Here is a 22,171-nt window from a genome sequence, read left to right as displayed (position 1 = left end):
TTTTTGTGGGCCTTTTTCACATTTTGGGCTCCTAGTATAAATACATTTTTGGTGTCATTTTTCATTCGAGATTAAGATAAGATTGTGATTAAGATATCTCTTTTGTGAGTTTTTCCTCGTTGAGGAATGTATCCAATTCCTTCCTTGAAGGTTGCTTGTCTCAATTTCATAGGTTGATTCAAGTAGAGGTATGCATCAATGGGGTGTATCCATTGAGTAGTGGAGCCAAGGGGTGATAGAGCTATTAAAAGTTGCCTAGGGTTGTTTCCATTCTTTTGGTCAAGGTCCTATGGTCATAACTCTTTTATCTCATCATTATATATGACCACGGTTGCCAGACGTCAAGAGTGTCCCTCTCGGCGTGAGCCATGGAGGATAAGAGGGAGGTCATGCCACATACCCAATACAGCTCGAGGGATGGCCAGGGAAGCGAGGAAGAGGGAAGGCTCAGATTTGAGGACAAATCCTTTCCAAGAAGGGGAGGATGATACGGCCATGGAAGCCGTACACCAAAGCTTGTACCTGCATCTGTCTTCAATCAGTATTATGCCCATCAAGATGACTTCCAAATGCTTTGAAACTGCCACAATTATCTTCGTCTTTGAGAGATCTTCGCGTGGGTATCTTACACGCCCCAATCGGAGTTCGGAGGAGAGAGTTATGGACGATTTACTAAAGCCGCGCAGAACAGGCAGGGAGCTCCAGAAGGAACACCCGGGCGGGTGTTTTCACCATGAAAATCACCCGACCGGGTGAAAGTGTTGTGAAGCATTTCCAGATTCCAGAAGAAACACCCGGGCGGGTGTTTTGGACCGCACAATTCACCCGAGACTTAGTTTTTGTAGGCCTTTTTCACATTTTGGGCTCCTAGTATAAATACATTTTTGGTGTCATTTTTCATTCGAGATTAAGATAAGATTGTGATTAAGATATCTCTTTTGTGAGTTTTTCCTCGTTGAGGAATGTATCCAATTCCTTCCTTGAAGGTTGCTTGTCTCAATTTCATAGGTTGATTCAAGTAGAGGTATGCATCAATGGGGTGTATCCATTGAGTAGTGGAGCCAAGGGGTGATAGAGCTATTAAAAGTTGCCTAGGGTTGTTTCCATTCTTTTGGTCAAGGTCCTATGGTCATAACTCTTTTATCTCATCATTATATATGACCACGGTTGCCAGACGTCAAGAGTGTCCCTCTCGGCGTGAGCCATGGAGGATAAGAGGGAGGTCATGCCACATACCCAATACAGCTCGAGGGATGGCCAGGGAAGCGAGGAAGAGGGAAGGCTCAGATTTGAGGACAAATCCTTTCCAAGAAGGGGAGGATGATACGGCCATGGAAGCCGTACACCAAAGCTTGTACCTGCATCTGTCTTCAATCAGTATTATGCCCATCAAGATGACTTCCAAATGCTTTGAAACTGCCACAATTATCTTCGTCTTTGAGAGATCTTCGCGTGGGTATCTTACACGCCCCAATCGGAGTTCGGAGGAGAGAGTTATGGACGATTTACTAAAGCCGCGCAGAACAGGCAGGGAGCTCCAGAAGGAACACCCGGGCGGGTGTTTTCACCATGAAAATCACCCGACCGGGTGAAAGTGTTGTGAAGCATTTCCAGATTCCAGAAGAAACACCCGGGCGGGTGTTTTGGACCGCACAATTCACCCGAGACTTAGTTTTTGTGGGCCTTTTTCACATTTTGGGCTCCTAGTATAAATACATTTTTGGTGTCATTTTTCATTCGAGATTAAGATAAGATTGTGATTAAGATATCTCTTTTGTGAGTTTTTCCTCTTTGAGGAATGTATCCAATTCCTTCCTTGAAGGTTGCTTGTCTCAATTTCATAGGTTGATTCAAGTAGAGGTATGCATCAATGGGGTGTATCCATTGAGTAGTGGAGCCAAGGGGTGATAGAGCTATTAAAAGTTGCCTAGGGTTGTTTCCATTCTTTTGGTCAAGGTCCTATGGTCATAACTCTTTTATCTCATCATTATATATGACCACGGTTGCCAGACGTCAAGAGTGTCCCTCTCGGCGTGAGCCATGGAGGATAAGAGGGAGGTCATGCCACATACCCAATACAGCTCGAGGGATGGCCAGGGAAGCGAGGAAGAGGGAAGGCTCAGATTTGAGGACAAATCCTTTCCAAGAAGGGGAGGATGATACGGCCATGGAAGCCGTACACCAAAGCTTGTACCTGCATCTGTCTTCAATCAGTATTATGCCCATCAAGATGACTTCCAAATGCTTTGAAACTGCCACAATTATCTTCGTCTTTGAGAGATCTTCGCGTGGGTATCTTACACGCCCCAATCGGAGTTCGGAGGAGAGAGTTATGGACGATTTACTAAAGCCGCGCAGAACAGGCAGGGAGCTCCAGAAGGAACACCCGGGCGGGTGTTTTCACCATGAAAATCACCCGACCGGGTGAAAGTGTTGTGAAGCATTTTCAGATTCCAGAAGAAACACCCGGGCGGGTGTTTTGGACCGCACAATTCACCCGAGACTTAGTTTTTGTAGGCCTTTTTCACATTTTGGGCTCCTAGTATAAATACATTTTTGGTGTCATTTTTCATTCGAGATTAAGATAAGATTGTGATTAAGATATCTCTTTTGTGAGTTTTTCCTCGTTGAGGAATGTATCCAATTCCTTCCTTGAAGGTTGCTTGTCTCAATTTCATAGGTTGATTCAAGTAGAGGTATGCATCAATGGGGTGTATCCATTGAGTAGTGGAGCCAAGGGGTGATAGAGCTATTAAAAGTTGCCTAGGGTTGTTTCCATTCTTTTGGTCAAGGTCCTATGGTCATAACTCTTTTATCTCATCATTATATATGACCACGGTTGCCAGACGTCAAGAGTGTCCCTCTCGGCGTGAGCCATGGAGGATAAGAGGGAGGTCATGCCACATACCCAATACAGCTCGAGGGATGGCCAGGGAAGCGAGGAAGAGGGAAGGCTCAGATTTGAGGACAAATCCTTTCCAAGAAGGGGAGGATGATACGGCCATGGAAGCCGTACACCAAAGCTTGTACCTGCATCTGTCTTCAATCAGTATTATGCCCATCAAGATGACTTCCAAATGCTTTGAAACTGCCACAATTATCTTCGTCTTTGAGAGATCTTCGCGTGGGTATCTTACACGCCCCAATCGGAGTTCGGAGGAGAGAGTTATGGACGATTTACTAAAGCCGCGCAGAACAGGCAGGGAGCTCCAGAAGGAACACCCGGGCGGGTGTTTTCACCATGAAAATCACCCGACCGGGTGAAAGTGTTGTGAAGCATTTCCAGATTCCAGAAGAAACACCCGGGCGGGTGTTTTGGACCGCACAATTCACCCGAGACTTAGTTTTTGTGGGCCTTTTTCACATTTTGGGCTCCTAGTATAAATACATTTTTGGTGTCATTTTTCATTCGAGATTAAGATAAGATTGTGATTAAGATATCTCTTTTGTGAGTTTTTCCTCTTTGAGGAATGTATCCAATTCCTTCCTTGAAGGTTGCTTGTCTCAATTTCATAGGTTGATTCAAGTAGAGGTATGCATCAATGGGGTGTATCCATTGAGTAGTGGAGCCAAGGGGTGATAGAGCTATTAAAAGTTGCCTAGGGTTGTTTCCATTCTTTTGGTCAAGGTCCTATGGTCATAACTCTTTTATCTCATCATTATATATGACCACGGTTGCCAGACGTCAAGAGTGTCCCTCTCGGCGTGAGCCATGGAGGATAAGAGGGAGGTCATGCCACATACCCAATACAGCTCGAGGGATGGCCAGGGAAGCGAGGAAGAGGGAAGGCTCAGATTTGAGGACAAATCCTTTCCAAGAAGGGGAGGATGATACGGCCATGGAAGCCGTACACCAAAGCTTGTACCTGCATCTGTCTTCAATCAGTATTATGCCCATCAAGATGACTTCCAAATGCTTTGAAACTGCCACAATTATCTTCGTCTTTGAGAGATCTTCGCGTGGGTATCTTACACGCCCCAATCGGAGTTCGGAGGAGAGAGTTATGGACGATTTACTAAAGCCGCGCAGAACAGGCAGGGAGCTCCAGAAGGAACACCCGGGCGGGTGTTTTCACCATGAAAATCACCCGACCGGGTGAAAGTGTTGTGAAGCATTTCCAGATTCCAGAAGAAACACCCGGGCGGGTGTTTTGGACCGCACAATTCACCCGAGACTTAGTTTTTGTGGGCCTTTTTCACATTTTGGGCTCCTAGTATAAATACATTTTTGGTGTCAATTTTCATTCGAGATTAAGATAAGATTGTGATTAAGATATCTCTTTTGTGAGTTTTTCTCTTTGAGGAATGTATCCAATTCCTTCCTTGAAGGTTGCTTGTCTCAATTTCATAGGTTGATTCAAGTAGAGGTATGCATCAATGGGGTGTATCCATTGAGTAGTGGAGCCAAGGGGTGATAGAGCTATTAAAAGTTGCCTAGGGTTGTTTCCATTCTTTTGGTCAAGGTCCTATGGTCATAACTCTTTTATCTCATCATTATATATGACCACGGTTGCCAGACGTCAAGAGTGTCCCTCTCGGCGTGAGCCATGGAGGATAAGAGGGAGGTCATGCCACATACCCAATACAGCTCGAGGGATGGCCAGGGAAGCGAGGAAGAGGGAAGGCTCAGATTTGAGGACAAATCCTTTCCAAGAAGGGGAGGATGATACGGCCATGGAAGCCGTACACCAAAGCTTGTACCTGCATCTGTCTTCAATCAGTATTATGCCCATCAAGATGACTTCCAAATGCTTTGAAACTACCACAATTATCTTCGTCTTTGAGAGATCTTCGCGTGGGTATCTTACACGCCCCAATCAGAGTTCGGAGGAGAGAGTTATGGACGATTTACTAAAGCCGCGCAGAACAGGCAGGGAGCTCCAGAAGGAACACCCGGGCGGGTGTTTTCACCATGAAAATCACCCGACCGGGTGAAAGTGTTGTGAAGCATTTCCAGATTCCAGAAGAAACACCCGGGCGGGTGTTTTGGACCGCACAATTCACCCGAGACTTAGTTTTTGTAGGCCTTTTTCACATTTTGGGCTCCTAGTATAAATACATTTTTGGTGTCATTTTTCATTCGAGATTAAGATAAGATTGTGATTAAGATATCTCTTTTGTGAGTTTTTCCTCGTTGAGGAATGTATCCAATTCCTTCCTTGAAGGTTGCTTGTCTCAATTTCATAGGTTGATTCAAGTAGAGGTATGCATCTATGGGGTGTTTCCATTGAGTAGTGGAGCCAATGGGTGATAGAGCTATTAAAAGTTGCCTAGGGTTGTTTCCATTCTTTTGGTCAAGGTCCTATGGTCATAACTCTTTTATCACATCATTATATATGACCACGGTTGCCAGACGTCAAGAGTGTCCCTCTCGGCGTGAGCCATGGAGGATAAGAGGGAGGTCATGCCACATACCCAATACAGCTCGAGGGATGGCCAGGGAAGCGAGGAAGAGGGAAGGCTCAGATTTGAGGACAAATCCTTTCCAAGAAGGGGAGGATGATACGGCCATGGAAGCCGTACACCAAAGCTTGTACCTGCATCTGTCTTCAATCAGTATTATGCCCATCAAGATGACTTCCAAATGCTTTGAAACTGCCACAATTATCTTCGTCTTTGAGAGATCTTCGCGTGGGTATCTTACACGCCCCAATCGGAGTTCGGAGGAGAGAGTTATGGACGATTTACTAAAGCCGCGCAGAACAGGCAGGGAGCTCCAGAAGGAACACCCGGGCGGGTGTTTTCACCATGAAAATCACCCGACCGGGTGAAAGTGTTGTGAAGCATTTCCAGATTCCAGAAGAAACACCCGGGCGGGTGTTTTGGACCGCACAATTCACCCGAGACTTAGTTTTTGTAGGCCTTTTTCACATTTTGGGCTCCTAGTATAAATACATTTTTGGTGTCATTTTTCATTCGAGATTAAGATAAGATTGTGATTAAGATATCTCTTTTGTGAGTTTTTCCTCGTTGAGGAATGTATCCAATTCCTTCCTTGAAGGTTGCTTGTCTCAATTTCATAGGTTGATTCAAGTAGAGGTATGCATCTATGGGGTGTTTCCATTGAGTAGTGGAGCCAATGGGTGATAGAGCTATTAAAAGTTGCCTAGGGTTGTTTCCATTCTTTTGGTCAAGGTCCTATGGTCATAACTCTTTTATCACATCATTATATATGACCACGGTTGCCAGACGTCAAGAGTGTCCCTCTCGGCGTGAGCCATGGAGGATAAGAGGGAGGTCATGCCACATACCCAATACAGCTCGAGGGATGGCCAGGGAAGCGAGGAAGAGGGAAGGCTCAGATTTGAGGACAAATCCTTTCCAAGAAGGGGAGGATGATACGGCCATGGAAGCCGTACACCAAAGCTTGTACCTGCATCTGTCTTCAATCAGTATTATGCCCATCAAGATGACTTCCAAATGCTTTGAAACTGCCACAATTATCTTCGTCTTTGAGAGATCTTCGCGTGGGTATCTTACACGCCCCAATCGGAGTTCGGAGGAGAGAGTTATGGACGATTTACTAAAGCCGCGCAGAACAGGCAGGGAGCTCCAGAAGGAACACCCGGGCGGGTGTTTTCACCATGAAAATCACCCGACCGGGTGAAAGTGTTGTGAAGCATTTCCAGATTCCAAAAGAAACACCCGGGCGGGTGTTTTGGACCGCACAATTCACCCGAGACTTAGTTTTTGTGGGCCTTTTTCACATTTTGGGCTCCTAGTATAAATACATTTTTGGTGTCATTTTTCATTCGAGATTAAGATAAGATTGTGATTAAGATATCTCTTTTGTGAGTTTTTCCTCTTTGAGGAATGTATCCAATTCCTTCCTTGAAGGTTGCTTGTCTCAATTTCATAGGTTGATTCAAGTAGAGGTATGCATCAATGGGGTGTATCCATTGAGTAGTGGAGCCAAGGGGTGATAGAGCTATTAAAAGTTGCCTAGGGTTGTTTCCATTCTTTTGGTCAAGGTCCTATGGTCATAACTCTTTTATCTCATCATTATATATGACCACGGTTGCCAGACGTCAAGAGTGTCCCTCTCGGCGTGAGCCATGGAGGATAAGAGGGAGGTCATGCCACATACCCAATACAGCTCGAGGGATGGCCAGGGAAGCGAGGAAGAGGGAAGGCTCAGATTTGAGGACAAATCCTTTCCAAGAAGGGGAGGATGATACGGCCATGGAAGCCGTACACCAAAGCTTGTACCTGCATCTGTCTTCAATCAGTATTATGCCCATCAAGATGACTTCCAAATGCTTTGAAACTGCCACAATTATCTTCGTCTTTGAGAGATCTTCGCGTGGGTATCTTACACGCCCCAATCGGAGTTCGGAGGAGAGAGTTATGGACGATTTACTAAAGCCGCGCAGAACAGGCAGGGAGCTCCAGAAGGAACACCCGGGCGGGTGTTTTCACCATGAAAATCACCCGACCGGGTGAAAGTGTTGTGAAGCATTTCCAGATTCCAGAAGAAACACCCGGGCGGGTGTTTTGGACCGCACAATTCACCCGAGACTTAGTTTTTGTGGGCCTTTTTCACATTTTGGGCTCCTAGTATAAATACATTTTTGGTGTCAATTTTCATTCGAGATTAAGATAAGATTGTGATTAAGATATCTCTTTTGTGAGTTTTTCCTCTTTGAGGAATGTATCCAATTCCTTCCTTGAAGGTTGCTTGTCTCAATTTCATAGGTTGATTCAAGTAGAGGTATGCATCAATGGGGTGTATCCATTGAGTAGTGGAGCCAAGGGGTGATAGAGCTATTAAAAGTTGCCTAGGGTTGTTTCCATTCTTTTGGTCAAGGTCCTATGGTCATAACTCTTTTATCTCATCATTATATATGACCACGGTTGCCAGACGTCAAGAGTGTCCCTCTCGGCGTGAGCCATGGAGGATAAGAGGGAGGTCATGCCACATACCCAATACAGCTCGAGGGATGGCCAGGGAAGCGAGGAAGAGGGAAGGCTCAGATTTGAGGACAAATCCTTTCCAAGAAGGGGAGGATGATACGGCCATGGAAGCCGTACACCAAAGCTTGTACCTGCATCTGTCTTCAATCAGTATTATGCCCATCAAGATGACTTCCAAATGCTTTGAAACTGCCACAATTATCTTCGTCTTTGAGAGATCTTCGCGTGGGTATCTTACACGCCCCAATCGGAGTTCGGAGGAGAGAGTTATGGACGATTTACTAAAGCCGCGCAGAACAGGCAGGGAGCTCCAGAAGGAACACCCGGGCGGGTGTTTTCACCATGAAAATCACCCGACCGGGTGAAAGTGTTGTGAAGCATTTCCAGATTCCAGAAGAAACACCCGGGCGGGTGTTTTGGACCGCACAATTCACCCGAGACTTAGTTTTTGTGGGCCTTTTTCACATTTTGGGCTCCTAGTATAAATACATTTTTGGTGTCATTTTTCATTCGAGATTAAGATAAGATTGTGATTAAGATATCTCTTTTGTGAGTTTTTCCTCTTTGAGGAATGTATCCAATTCCTTCCTTGAAGGTTGCTTGTCTCAATTTCATAGGTTGATTCAAGTAGAGGTATGCATCAATGGGGTGTATCCATTGAGTAGTGGAGCCAAGGGGTGATAGAGCTATTAAAAGTTGCCTAGGGTTGTTTCCATTCTTTTGGTCAAGGTCCTATGGTCATAACTCTTTTATCTCATCATTATATATGACCACGGTTGCCAGACGTCAAGAGTGTCCCTCTCGGCGTGAGCCATGGAGGATAAGAGGGAGGTCATGCCACATACCCAATACAGCTCGAGGGATGGCCAGGGAAGCGAGGAAGAGGGAAGGCTCAGATTTGAGGACAAATCCTTTCCAAGAAGGGGAGGATGATACGGCCATGGAAGCCGTACACCAAAGCTTGTACCTGCATCTGTCTTCAATCAGTATTATGCCCATCAAGATGACTTCCAAATGCTTTGAAACTGCCACAATTATCTTCGTCTTTGAGAGATCTTCGCGTGGGTATCTTACACGCCCCAATCGGAGTTCGGAGGAGAGAGTTATGGACGATTTACTAAAGCCGCGCAGAACAGGCAGGGAGCTCCAGAAGGAACACCCGGGCGGGTGTTTTCACCATGAAAATCACCCGACCGGGTGAAAGTGTTGTGAAGCATTTCCAGATTCCAGAAGAAACACCCGGGCGGGTGTTTTGGACCGCACAATTCACCCGAGACTTAGTTTTTGTGGGCCTTTTTCACATTTTGGGCTCCTAGTATAAATACATTTTTGGTGTCATTTTTCATTCGAGATTAAGATAAGATTGTGATTAAGATATCTCTTTTGTGAGTTTTTCCTCTTTGAGGAATGTATCCAATTCCTTCCTTGAAGGTTGCTTGTCTCAATTTCATAGGTTGATTCAAGTAGAGGTATGCATCAATGGGGTGTATCCATTGAGTAGTGGAGCCAAGGGGTGATAGAGCTATTAAAAGTTGCCTAGGGTTGTTTCCATTCTTTTGGTCAAGGTCCTATGGTCATAACTCTTTTATCTCATCATTATATATGACCACGGTTGCCAGACGTCAAGAGTGTCCCTCTCGGCGTGAGCCATGGAGGATAAGAGGGAGGTCATGCCACATACCCAATACAGCTCGAGGGATGGCCAGGGAAGCGAGGAAGAGGGAAGGCTCAGATTTGAGGACAAATCCTTTCCAAGAAGGGGAGGATGATACGGCCATGGAAGCCGTACACCAAAGCTTGTACCTGCATCTGTCTTCAATCAGTATTATGCCCATCAAGATGACTTCCAAATGCTTTGAAACTGCCACAATTATCTTCGTCTTTGAGAGATCTTCGCGTGGGTATCTTACACGCCCCAATCGGAGTTCGGAGGAGAGAGTTATGGACGATTTACTAAAGCCGCGCAGAACAGGCAGGGAGCTCCAGAAGGAACACCCGGGCGGGTGTTTTCACCATGAAAATCACCCGACCGGGTGAAAGTGTTGTGAAGCATTTCCAGATTCCAGAAGAAACACCCGGGCGGGTGTTTTGGACCGCACAATTCACCCGAGACTTAGTTTTTGTGGGCCTTTTTCACATTTTGGGCTCCTAGTATAAATACATTTTTGGTGTCATTTTTCATTCGAGATTAAGATAAGATTGTGATTAAGATATCTCTTTTGTGAGTTTTTCCTCTTTGAGGAATGTATCCAATTCCTTCCTTGAAGGTTGCTTGTCTCAATTTCATAGGTTGATTCAAGTAGAGGTATGCATCAATGGGGTGTATCCATTGAGTAGTGGAGCCAAGGGGTGATAGAGCTATTAAAAGTTGCCTAGGGTTGTTTCCATTCTTTTGGTCAAGGTCCTATGGTCATAACTCTTTTATCTCATCATTATATATGACCACGGTTGCCAGACGTCAAGAGTGTCCCTCTCGGCGTGAGCCATGGAGGATAAGAGGGAGGTCATGCCACATACCCAATACAGCTCGAGGGATGGCCAGGGAAGCGAGGAAGAGGGAAGGCTCAGATTTGAGGACAAATCCTTTCCAAGAAGGGGAGGATGATACGGCCATGGAAGCCGTACACCAAAGCTTGTACCTGCATCTGTCTTCAATCAGTATTATGCCCATCAAGATGACTTCCAAATGCTTTGAAACTGCCACAATTATCTTCGTCTTTGAGAGATCTTCGCGTGGGTATCTTACACGCCCCAATCGGAGTTCGGAGGAGAGAGTTATGGACGATTTACTAAAGCCGCGCAGAACAGGCAGGGAGCTCCAGAAGGAACACCCGGGCGGGTGTTTTCACCATGAAAATCACCCGACCGGGTGAAAGTGTTGTGAAGCATTTCCAGATTCCAGAAGAAACACCCGGGCGGGTGTTTTGGGCCGCACAATTCACCCGAGACTTAGTTTTTGTGGGCCTTTTTCACATTTTGGGCTCCTAGTATAAATACATTTTTGGTGTCAATTTTCATTCGAGATTAAGATAAGATTGTGATTAAGATATCTCTTTTGTGAGTTTTTCTCTTTGAGGAATGTATCCAATTCCTTCCTTGAAGGTTGCTTGTCTCAATTTCATAGGTTGATTCAAGTAGAGGTATGCATCAATGGGGTGTATCCATTGAGTAGTGGAGCCAAGGGGTGATAGAGCTATTAAAAGTTGCCTAGGGTTGTTTCCATTCTTTTGGTCAAGGTCCTATGGTCATAACTCTTTTATCTCATCATTATATATGACCACGGTTGCCAGACGTCAAGAGTGTCCCTCTCGGCGTGAGCCATGGAGGATAAGAGGGAGGTCATGCCACATACCCAATACAGCTCGAGGGATGGCCAGGGAAGCGAGGAAGAGGGAAGGCTCAGATTTGAGGACAAATCCTTTCCAAGAAGGGGAGGATGATACGGCCATGGAAGCCGTACACCAAAGCTTGTACCTGCATCTGTCTTCAATCAGTATTATGCCCATCAAGATGACTTCCAAATGCTTTGAAACTGCCACAATTATCTTCGTCTTTGAGAGATCTTCGCGTGGGTATCTTACACGCCCCAATCGGAGTTCGGAGGAGAGAGTTATGGACGATTTACTAAAGCCGCGCAGAACAGGCAGGGAGTTCCAGAAGGAACACCCGGGCGGGTGTTTTCACCATGAAAATCACCCGACCGGGTGAAAGTGTTGTGAAGCATTTCCAGATTCCAGAAGAAACACCCGGGCGGGTGTTTTGGACCGCACAATTCACCCGAGACTTAGTTTTTGTGGGCCTTTTTCACATTTTGGGCTCCTAGTATAAATACATTTTTGGTGTCATTTTTCATTCGAGATTAAGATAAGATTGTGATTAAGATATCTCTTTTGTGAGTTTTTCCTCTTTGAGGAATGTATCCAATTCCTTCCTTGAAGGTTGCTTGTCTCAATTTCATAGGTTGATTCAAGTAGAGGTATGCATCAATGGGGTGTATCCATTGAGTAGTGGAGCCAAGGGGTGATAGAGCTATTAAAAGTTGCCTAGGGTTGTTTCCATTCTTTTGGTCAAGGTCCTATGGTCATAACTCTTTTATCTCATCATTATATATGACCACGGTTGCCAGACGTCAAGAGTGTCCCTCTCGGCGTGAGCCATGGAGGATAAGAGGGAGGTCATGCCACATACCCAATACAGCTCGAGGGATGGCCAGGGAAGCGAGGAAGAGGGAAGGCTCAGATTTGAGGACAAATCCTTTCCAAGAAGGGGAGGATGATACGGCCATGGAAGCCGTACACCAAAGCTTGTACCTGCATCTGTCTTCAATCAGTATTATGCCCATCAAGATGACTTCCAAATGCTTTGAAACTGCCACAATTATCTTCGTCTTTGAGAGATCTTCGCGTGGGTATCTTACACGCCCCAATCGGAGTTCGGAGGAGAGAGTTATGGACGATTTACTAAAGCCGCGCAGAACAGGCAGGGAGCTCCAGAAGGAACACCCGGGCGGGTGTTTTCACCATGAAAATCACCCGACCGGGTGAAAGTGTTGTGAAGCATTTCCAGATTCCAGAAGAAACACCCGGGCGGGTGTTTTGGACCGCACAATTCACCCGAGACTTAGTTTTTGTGGGCCTTTTTCACATTTTGGGCTCCTAGTATAAATACATTTTTGGTGTCAATTTTCATTCGAGATTAAGATAAGATTGTGATTAAGATATCTCTTTTGTGAGTTTTTCTCTTTGAGGAATGTATCCAATTCCTTCCTTGAAGGTTGCTTGTCTCAATTTCATAGGTTGATTCAAGTAGAGGTATGCATCAATGGGGTGTATCCATTGAGTAGTGGAGCCAAGGGGTGATAGAGCTATTAAAAGTTGCCTAGGGTTGTTTCCATTCTTTTGGTCAAGGTCCTATGGTCATAACTCTTTTATCTCATCATTATATATGACCACGGTTGCCAGACGTCAAGAGTGTCCCTCTCGGCGTGAGCCATGGAGGATAAGAGGGAGGTCATGCCACATACCCAATACAGCTCGAGGGATGGCCAGGGAAGCGAGGAAGAGGGAAGGCTCAGATTTGAGGACAAATCCTTTCCAAGAAGGGGAGGATGATACGGCCATGGAAGCCGTACACCAAAGCTTGTACCTGCATCTGTCTTCAATCAGTATTATGCCCATCAAGATGACTTCCAAATGCTTTGAAACTGCCACAATTATCTTCGTCTTTGAGAGATCTTCGCGTGGGTATCTTACACGCCCCAATCGGAGTTCGGAGGAGAGAGTTATGGACGATTTACTAAAGCCGCGCAGAACAGGCAGGGAGCTCCAGAAGGAACACCCGGGCGGGTGTTTTCACCATGAAAATCACCCGACCGGGTGAAAGTGTTGTGAAGCATTTCCAGATTCCAGAAGAAACACCCGGGCGGGTGTTTTGGACCGCACAATTCACCCGAGACTTAGTTTTTGTAGGCCTTTTTCACATTTTGGGCTCCTAGTATAAATACATTTTTGGTGTCATTTTTCATTCGAGATTAAGATAAGATTGTGATTAAGATATCTCTTTTGTGAGTTTTTCCTCGTTGAGGAATGTATCCAATTCCTTCCTTGAAGGTTGCTTGTCTCAATTTCATAGGTTGATTCAAGTAGAGGTATGCATCTATGGGGTGTTTCCATTGAGTAGTGGAGCCAATGGGTGATAGAGCTATTAAAAGTTGCCTAGGGTTGTTTCCATTCTTTTGGTCAAGGTCCTATGGTCATAACTCTTTTATCACATCATTATATATGACCACGGTTGCCAGACGTCAAGAGTGTCCCTCTCGGCGTGAGCCATGGAGGATAAGAGGGAGGTCATGCCACATACCCAATACAGCTCGAGGGATGGCCAGGGAAGCGAGGAAGAGGGAAGGCTCAGATTTGAGGACAAATCCTTTCCAAGAAGGGGAGGATGATACGGCCATGGAAGCCGTACACCAAAGCTTGTACCTGCATCTGTCTTCAATCAGTATTATGCCCATCAAGATGACTTCCAAATGCTTTGAAACTGCCACAATTATCTTCGTCTTTGAGAGATCTTCGCGTGGGTATCTTACACGCCCCAATCGGAGTTCGGAGGAGAGAGTTATGGACGATTTACTAAAGCCGCGCAGAACAGGCAGGGAGCTCCAGAAGGAACACCCGGGCGGGTGTTTTCACCATGAAAATCACCCGACCGGGTGAAAGTGTTGTGAAGCATTTCCAGATTCCAGAAGAAACACCCGGGCGGGTGTTTTGGACCGCACAATTCACCCGAGACTTAGTTTTTGTGGGCCTTTTTCACATTTTGGGCTCCTAGTATAAATACATTTTTGGTGTCAATTTTCATTCGAGATTAAGATAAGATTGTGATTAAGATATCTCTTTTGTGAGTTTTTCTCTTTGAGGAATGTATCCAATTCCTTCCTTGAAGGTTGCTTGTCTCAATTTCATAGGTTGATTCAAGTAGAGGTATGCATCAATGGGGTGTATCCATTGAGTAGTGGAGCCAAGGGGTGATAGAGCTATTAAAAGTTGCCTAGGGTTGTTTCCATTCTTTTGGTCAAGGTCCTATGGTCATAACTCTTTTATCTCATCATTATATATGACCACGGTTGCCAGACGTCAAGAGTGTCCCTCTCGGCGTGAGCCATGGAGGATAAGAGGGAGGTCATGCCACATACCCAATACAGCTCGAGGGATGGCCAGGGAAGCGAGGAAGAGGGAAGGCTCAGATTTGAGGACAAATCCTTTCCAAGAAGGGGAGGATGATACGGCCATGGAAGCCGTACACCAAAGCTTGTACCTGCATCTGTCTTCAATCAGTATTATGCCCATCAAGATGACTTCCAAATGCTTTGAAACTGCCACAATTATCTTCGTCTTTGAGAGATCTTCGCGTGGGTATCTTACACGCCCCAATCGGAGTTCGGAGGAGAGAGTTATGGACGATTTACTAAAGCCGCGCAGAACAGGCAGGGAGCTCCAGAAGGAACACCCGGGCGGGTGTTTTCATAACACCCGACCGGGTGAAAGTGTTGTGAAGCATTTCCAGATTCCAGAAGAAACACCCGGGCGGGTGTTTTGGACCGCACAATTCACCCGAGACTTAGTTTTTGTGGGCCTTTTTCACATTTTGGGCTCCTAGTATAAATACATTTTTGGTGTCATTTTTCATTCGAGATTAAGATAAGATTGTGATTAAGATATCTCTTTTGTGAGTTTTTCCTCTTTGAGGAATGTATCCAATTCCTTCCTTGAAGGTTGCTTGTCTCAATTTCATAGGTTGATTCAAGTAGAGGTATGCATCAATGGGGTGTATCCATTGAGTAGTGGAGCCAAGGGGTGATAGAGCTATTAAAAGTTGCCTAGGGTTGTTTCCATTCTTTTGGTCAAGGTCCTATGGTCATAACTCTTTTATCTCATCATTATATATGACCACGGTTGCCAGACGTCAAGAGTGTCCCTCTCGGCGTGAGCCATGGAGGATAAGAGGGAGGTCATGCCACATACCCAATACAGCTCGAGGGATGGCCAGGGAAGCGAGGAAGAGGGAAGGCTCAGATTTGAGGACAAATCCTTTCCAAGAAGGGGAGGATGATACGGCCATGGAAGCCGTACACCAAAGCTTGTACCTGCATCTGTCTTCAATCAGTATTATGCCCATCAAGATGACTTCCAAATGCTTTGAAACTGCCACAATTATCTTCGTCTTTGAGAGATCTTCGCGTGGGTATCTTACACGCCCCAATCGGAGTTCGGAGGAGAGAGTTATGGACGATTTACTAAAGCCGCGCAGAACAGGCAGGGAGCTCCAGAAGGAACACCCGGGCGGGTGTTTTCACCATGAAAATCACCCGACCGGGTGAAAGTGTTGTGAAGCATTTCCAGATTCCAGAAGAAACACCCGGGCGGGTGTTTTGGACCGCACAATTCACCCGAGACTTAGTTTTTGTGGGCCTTTTTCACATTTTGGGCTCCTAGTATAAATACATTTTTGGTGTCAATTTTCATTCGAGATTAAGATAAGATTGTGATTAAGATATCTCTTTTGTGAGTTTTTCTCTTTGAGGAATGTATCCAATTCCTTCCTTGAAGGTTGCTTGTCTCAATTTCATAGGTTGATTCAAGTAGAGGTATGCATCAATGGGGTGTATCCATTGAGTAGTGGAGCCAAGGGGTGATAGAGCTATTAAAAGTTGCCTAGGGTTGTTTCCATTCTTTTGGTCAAGGTCCTATGGTCATAACTCTTTTATCTCATCATTATATATGACCACGGTTGCCAGACGTCAAGAGTGTCCCTCTCGGCGTGAGCCATGGAGGATAAGAGGGAGGTCATGCCACATACCCAATACAGCTCGAGGGATGGCCAGGGAAGCGAGGAAGAGGGAAGGCTCAGATTTGAGGACAAATCCTTTCCAAGAAGGGGAGGATGATACGGCCATGGAAGCCGTACACCAAAGCTTGTACCTGCATCTGTCTTCAATCAGTATTATGCCCATCAAGATGACTTCCAAATGCTTTGAAACTGCCACAATTATCTTCGTCTTTGAGAGATCTTCGCGTGGGTATCTTACACGCCCCAATCGGAGTTCGGAGGAGAGAGTTATGGACGATTTACTAAAGCCGCGCAGAACAGGCAGGGAGCTCCAGAAGGAACACCCGGGCGGGTGTTTTCACCATGAAAATCACCCGACCGGGTGAAAGTGTTGTGAAGCATTTCCAGATTCCAGAAGAAACACCCGGGCGGGTGTTTTGGACCGCACAATTCACCCGAGACTTAGTTTTTGTAGGCCTTTTTCACATTTTGGGCTCCTAGTATAAATACATTTTTGGTGTCATTTTTCATTCGAGATTAAGATAAGATTGTGATTAAGATATCTCTTTTGTGAGTTTTTCCTCGTTGAGGAATGTATCCAATTCCTTCCTTGAAGGTTGCTTGTCTCAATTTCATAGGTTGATTCAAGTAGAGGTATGCATCTATGGGGTGTTTCCATTGAGTAGTGGAGCCAATGGGTGATAGAGCTATTAAAAGTTGCCTAGGGTTGTTTCCATTCTTTTGGTCAAGGTCCTATGGTCATAACTCTTTTATCACATCATTATATATGACCACGGTTGCCAGACGTCAAGAGTGTCCCTCTCGGCGTGAGCCATGGAGGATAAGAGGGAGGTCATGCCACATACCCAATACAGCTCGAGGGATGGCCAGGGAAGCGAGGAAGAGGGAAGGCTCAGATTTGAGGACAAATCCTTTCCAAGAAGGGGAGGATGATACGGCCATGGAAGCCGTACACCAAAGCTTGTACCTGCATCTGTCTTCAATCAGTATTATGCCCATCAAGATGACTTCCAAATGCTTTGAAACTGCCACAATTATCTTCGTCTTTGAGAGATCTTCGCGTGGGTATCTTACACGCCCCAATCGGAGTTCGGAGGAGAGAGTTATGGACGATTTACTAAAGCCGCGCAGAACAGGCAGGGAGCTCCAGAAGGAACACCCGGGCGGGTGTTTTCACCATGAAAATCACCCGACCGGGTGAAAGTGTTGTGAAGCATTTCCAGATTCCAGAAGAAACACCCGGGCGGGTGTTTTGGACCGCACAATTCACCCGAGACTTAGTTTTTGTGGGCCTTTTTCACATTTTGGGCTCCTAGTATAAATACATTTTTGGTGTCAATTTTCATTCGAGATTAAGATAAGATTGTGATTAAGATATCTCTTTTGTGAGTTTTTCTCTTTGAGGAATGTATCCAATTCCTTCCTTGAAGGTTGCTTGTCTCAATTTCATAGGTTGATTCAAGTAGAGGTATGCATCAATGGGGTGTATCCATTGAGTAGTGGAGCCAAGGGGTGATAGAGCTATTAAAAGTTGCCTAGGGTTGTTTCCATTCTTTTGGTCAAGGTCCTATGGTCATAACTCTTTTATCTCATCATTATATATGACCACGGTTGCCAGACGTCAAGAGTGTCCCTCTCGGCGTGAGCCATGGAGGATAAGAGGGAGGTCATGCCACATACCCAATACAGCTCGAGGGATGGCCAGGGAAGCGAGGAAGAGGGAAGGCTCAGATTTGAGGACAAATCCTTTCCAAGAAGGGGAGGATGATACGGCCATGGAAGCCGTACACCAAAGCTTGTACCTGCATCTGTCTTCAATCAGTATTATGCCCATCAAGATGACTTCCAAATGCTTTGAAACTGCCACAATTATCTTCGTCTTTGAGAGATCTTCGCGTGGGTATCTTACACGCCCCAATCGGAGTTCGGAGGAGAGAGTTATGGACGATTTACTAAAGCCGCGCAGAACAGGCAGGGAGCTCCAGAAGGAACACCCGGGCGGGTGTTTTCACCATGAAAATCACCCGACCGGGTGAAAGTGTTGTGAAGCATTTCCAGATTCCAGAAGAAACACCCGGGCGGGTGTTTTGGACCGCACAATTCACCCGAGACTTAGTTTTTGTAGGCCTTTTTCACATTTTGGGCTCCTAGTATAAATACATTTTTGGTGTCATTTTTCATTCGAGATTAAGATAAGATTGTGATTAAGATATCTCTTTTGTGAGTTTTTCCTCGTTGAGGAATGTATCCAATTCCTTCCTTGAAGGTTGCTTGTCTCAATTTCATAGGTTGATTCAAGTAGAGGTATGCATCTATGGGGTGTTTCCATTGAGTAGTGGAGCCAATGGGTGATAGAGCTATTAAAAGTTGCCTAGGGTTGTTTCCATTCTTTTGGTCAAGGTCCTATGGTCATAACTCTTTTATCACATCATTATATATGACCACGGTTGCCAGACGTCAAGAGTGTCCCTCTCGGCGTGAGCCATGGAGGATAAGAGGGAGGTCATGCCACATACCCAATACAGCTCGAGGGATGGCCAGGGAAGCGAGGAAGAGGGAAGGCTCAGATTTGAGGACAAATCCTTTCCAAGAAGGGGAGGATGATACGGCCATGGAAGCCGTACACCAAAGCTTGTACCTGCATCTGTCTTCAATCAGTATTATGCCCATCAAGATGACTTCCAAATGCTTTGAAACTGCCACAATTATCTTCGTCTTTGAGAGATCTTCGCGTGGGTATCTTACACGCCCCAATCGGAGTTCGGAGGAGAGAGTTATGGACGATTTACTAAAGCCGCGCAGAACAGGCAGGGAGCTCCAGAAGGAACACCCGGGCGGGTGTTTTCACCATGAAAATCACCCGACCGGGTGAAAGTGTTGTGAAGCATTTCCAGATTCCAGAAGAAACACCCGGGCGGGTGTTTTGGACCGCACAATTCACCCGAGACTTAGTTTTTGTGGGCCTTTTTCACATTTTGGGCTCCTAGTATAAATACATTTTTGGTGTCAATTTTCATTCGAGATTAAGATAAGATTGTGATTAAGATATCTCTTTTGTGAGTTTTTCTCTTTGAGGAATGTATCCAATTCCTTCCTTGAAGGTTGCTTGTCTCAATTTCATAGGTTGATTCAAGTAGAGGTATGCATCAATGGGGTGTATCCATTGAGTAGTGGAGCCAAGGGGTGATAGAGCTATTAAAAGTTGCCTAGGGTTGTTTCCATTCTTTTGGTCAAGGTCCTATGGTCATAACTCTTTTATCTCATCATTATATATGACCACGGTTGCCAGACGTCAAGAGTGTCCCTCTCGGCGTGAGCCATGGAGGATAAGAGGGAGGTCATGCCACATACCCAATACAGCTCGAGGGATGGCCAGGGAAGCGAGGAAGAGGGAAGGCTCAGATTTGAGGACAAATCCTTTCCAAGAAGGGGAGGATGATACGGCCATGGAAGCCGTACACCAAAGCTTGTACCTGCATCTGTCTTCAATCAGTATTATGCCCATCAAGATGACTTCCAAATGCTTTGAAACTGCCACAATTATCTTCGTCTTTGAGAGATCTTCGCGTGGGTATCTTACACGCCCCAATCGGAGTTCGGAGGAGAGAGTTATGGACGATTTACTAAAGCCGCGCAGAACAGGCAGGGAGCTCCAGAAGGAACACCCGGGCGGGTGTTTTCACCATGAAAATCACCCGACCGGGTGAAAGTGTTGTGAAGCATTTCCAGATTCCAGAAGAAACACCCGGGCGGGTGTTTTGGACCGCACAATTCACCCGAGACTTAGTTTTTGTGGGCCTTTTTCACATTTTGGGCTCCTAGTATAAATACATTTTTGGTGTCATTTTTCATTCGAGATTAAGATAAGATTGTGATTAAGATATCTCTTTTGTGAGTTTTTCCTCTTTGAGGAATGTATCCAATTCCTTCCTTGAAGGTTGCTTGTCTCAATTTCATAGGTTGATTCAAGTAGAGGTATGCATCAATGGGGTGTATCCATTGAGTAGTGGAGCCAAGGGGTGATAGAGCTATTAAAAGTTGCCTAGGGTTGTTTCCATTCTTTTGGTCAAGGTCCTATGGTCATAACTCTTTTATCTCATCATTATATATGACCACGGTTGCCAGACGTCAAGAGTGTCCCTCTCGGCGTGAGCCATGGAGGATAAGAGGGAGGTCATGCCACATACCCAATACAGCTCGAGGGATGGCCAGGGAAGCGAGGAAGAGGGAAGGCTCAGATTTGAGGACAAATCCTTTCCAAGAAGGGGAGGATGATACGGCCATGGAAGCCGTACACCAAAGCTTGTACCTGCATCTGTCTTCAATCAGTATTATGCCCATCAAGATGACTTCCAAATGCTTTGAAACTGCCACAATTATCTTCGTCTTTGAGAGATCTTCGCGTGGGTATCTTACACGCCCCAATCGGAGTTCGGAGGAGAGAGTTATGGACGATTTACTAAAGCCGCGCAGAACAGGCAGGGAGCTCCAGAAGGAACACCCGGGCGGGTGTTTTCACCATGAAAATCACCCGACCGGGTGAAAGTGTTGTGAAGCATTTCCAGATTCCAGAAGAAACACCCGGGCGGGTGTTTTGGACCGCACAATTCACCCGAGACTTAGTTTTTGTGGGCCTTTTTCACATTTTGGGCTCCTAGTATAAATACATTTTTGGTGTCAATTTTCATTCGAGATTAAGATAAGATTGTGATTAAGATATCTCTTTTGTGAGTTTTTCTCTTTGAGGAATGTATCCAATTCCTTCCTTGAAGGTTGCTTGTCTCAATTTCATAGGTTGATTCAAGTAGAGGTATGCATCAATGGGGTGTATCCATTGAGTAGTGGAGCCAAGGGGTGATAGAGCTATTAAAAGTTGCCTAGGGTTGTTTCCATTCTTTTGGTCAAGGTCCTATGGTCATAACTCTTTTATCTCATCATTATATATGACCACGGTTGCCAGACGTCAAGAGTGTCCCTCTCGGCGTGAGCCATGGAGGATAAGAGGGAGGTCATGCCACATACCCAATACAGCTCGAGGGATGGCCAGGGAAGCGAGGAAGAGGGAAGGCTCAGATTTGAGGACAAATCCTTTCCAAGAAGGGGAGGATGATACGGCCATGGAAGCCGTACACCAAAGCTTGTACCTGCATCTGTCTTCAATCAGTATTATGCCCATCAAGATGACTTCCAAATGCTTTGAAACTGCCACAATTATCTTCGTCTTTGAGAGATCTTCGCGTGGGTATCTTACACGCCCCAATCGGAGTTCGGAGGAGAGAGTTATGGACGATTTACTAAAGCCGCGCAGAACAGGCAGGGAGCTCCAGAAGGAACACCCGGGCGGGTGTTTTCACCATGAAAATCACCCGACCGGGTGAAAGTGTTGTGAAGCATTTCCAGATTCCAGAAGAAACACCCGGGCGGGTGTTTTGGACCGCACAATTCACCCGAGACTTAGTTTTTGTAGGCCTTTTTCACATTTTGGGCTCCTAGTATAAATACATTTTTGGTGTCATTTTTCATTCGAGATTAAGATAAGATTGTGATTAAGATATCTCTTTTGTGAGTTTTTCCTCGTTGAGGAATGTATCCAATTCCTTCCTTGAAGGTTGCTTGTCTCAATTTCATAGGTTGATTCAAGTAGAGGTATGCATCTATGGGGTGTTTCCATTGAGTAGTGGAGCCAATGGGTGATAGAGCTATTAAAAGTTGCCTAGGGTTGTTTCCATTCTTTTGGTCAAGGTCCTATGGTCATAACTCTTTTATCACATCATTATATATGACCACGGTTGCCAGACGTCAAGAGTGTCCCTCTCGGCGTGAGCCATGGAGGATAAGAGGGAGGTCATGCCACATACCCAATACAGCTCGAGGGATGGCCAGGGAAGCGAGGAAGAGGGAAGGCTCA

This window comes from Salvia hispanica, chromosome 6 (assembly GCF_029641045.1).
Source record: "Salvia hispanica isolate PSC_SH4W2 chromosome 6, Shi_PSC_v1, whole genome shotgun sequence".
In the NCBI taxonomy this organism is placed as follows: Eukaryota; Viridiplantae; Streptophyta; class Magnoliopsida; order Lamiales; family Lamiaceae; genus Salvia; species Salvia hispanica.
Note: the sequence above shows the minus strand (reverse complement) of the source record.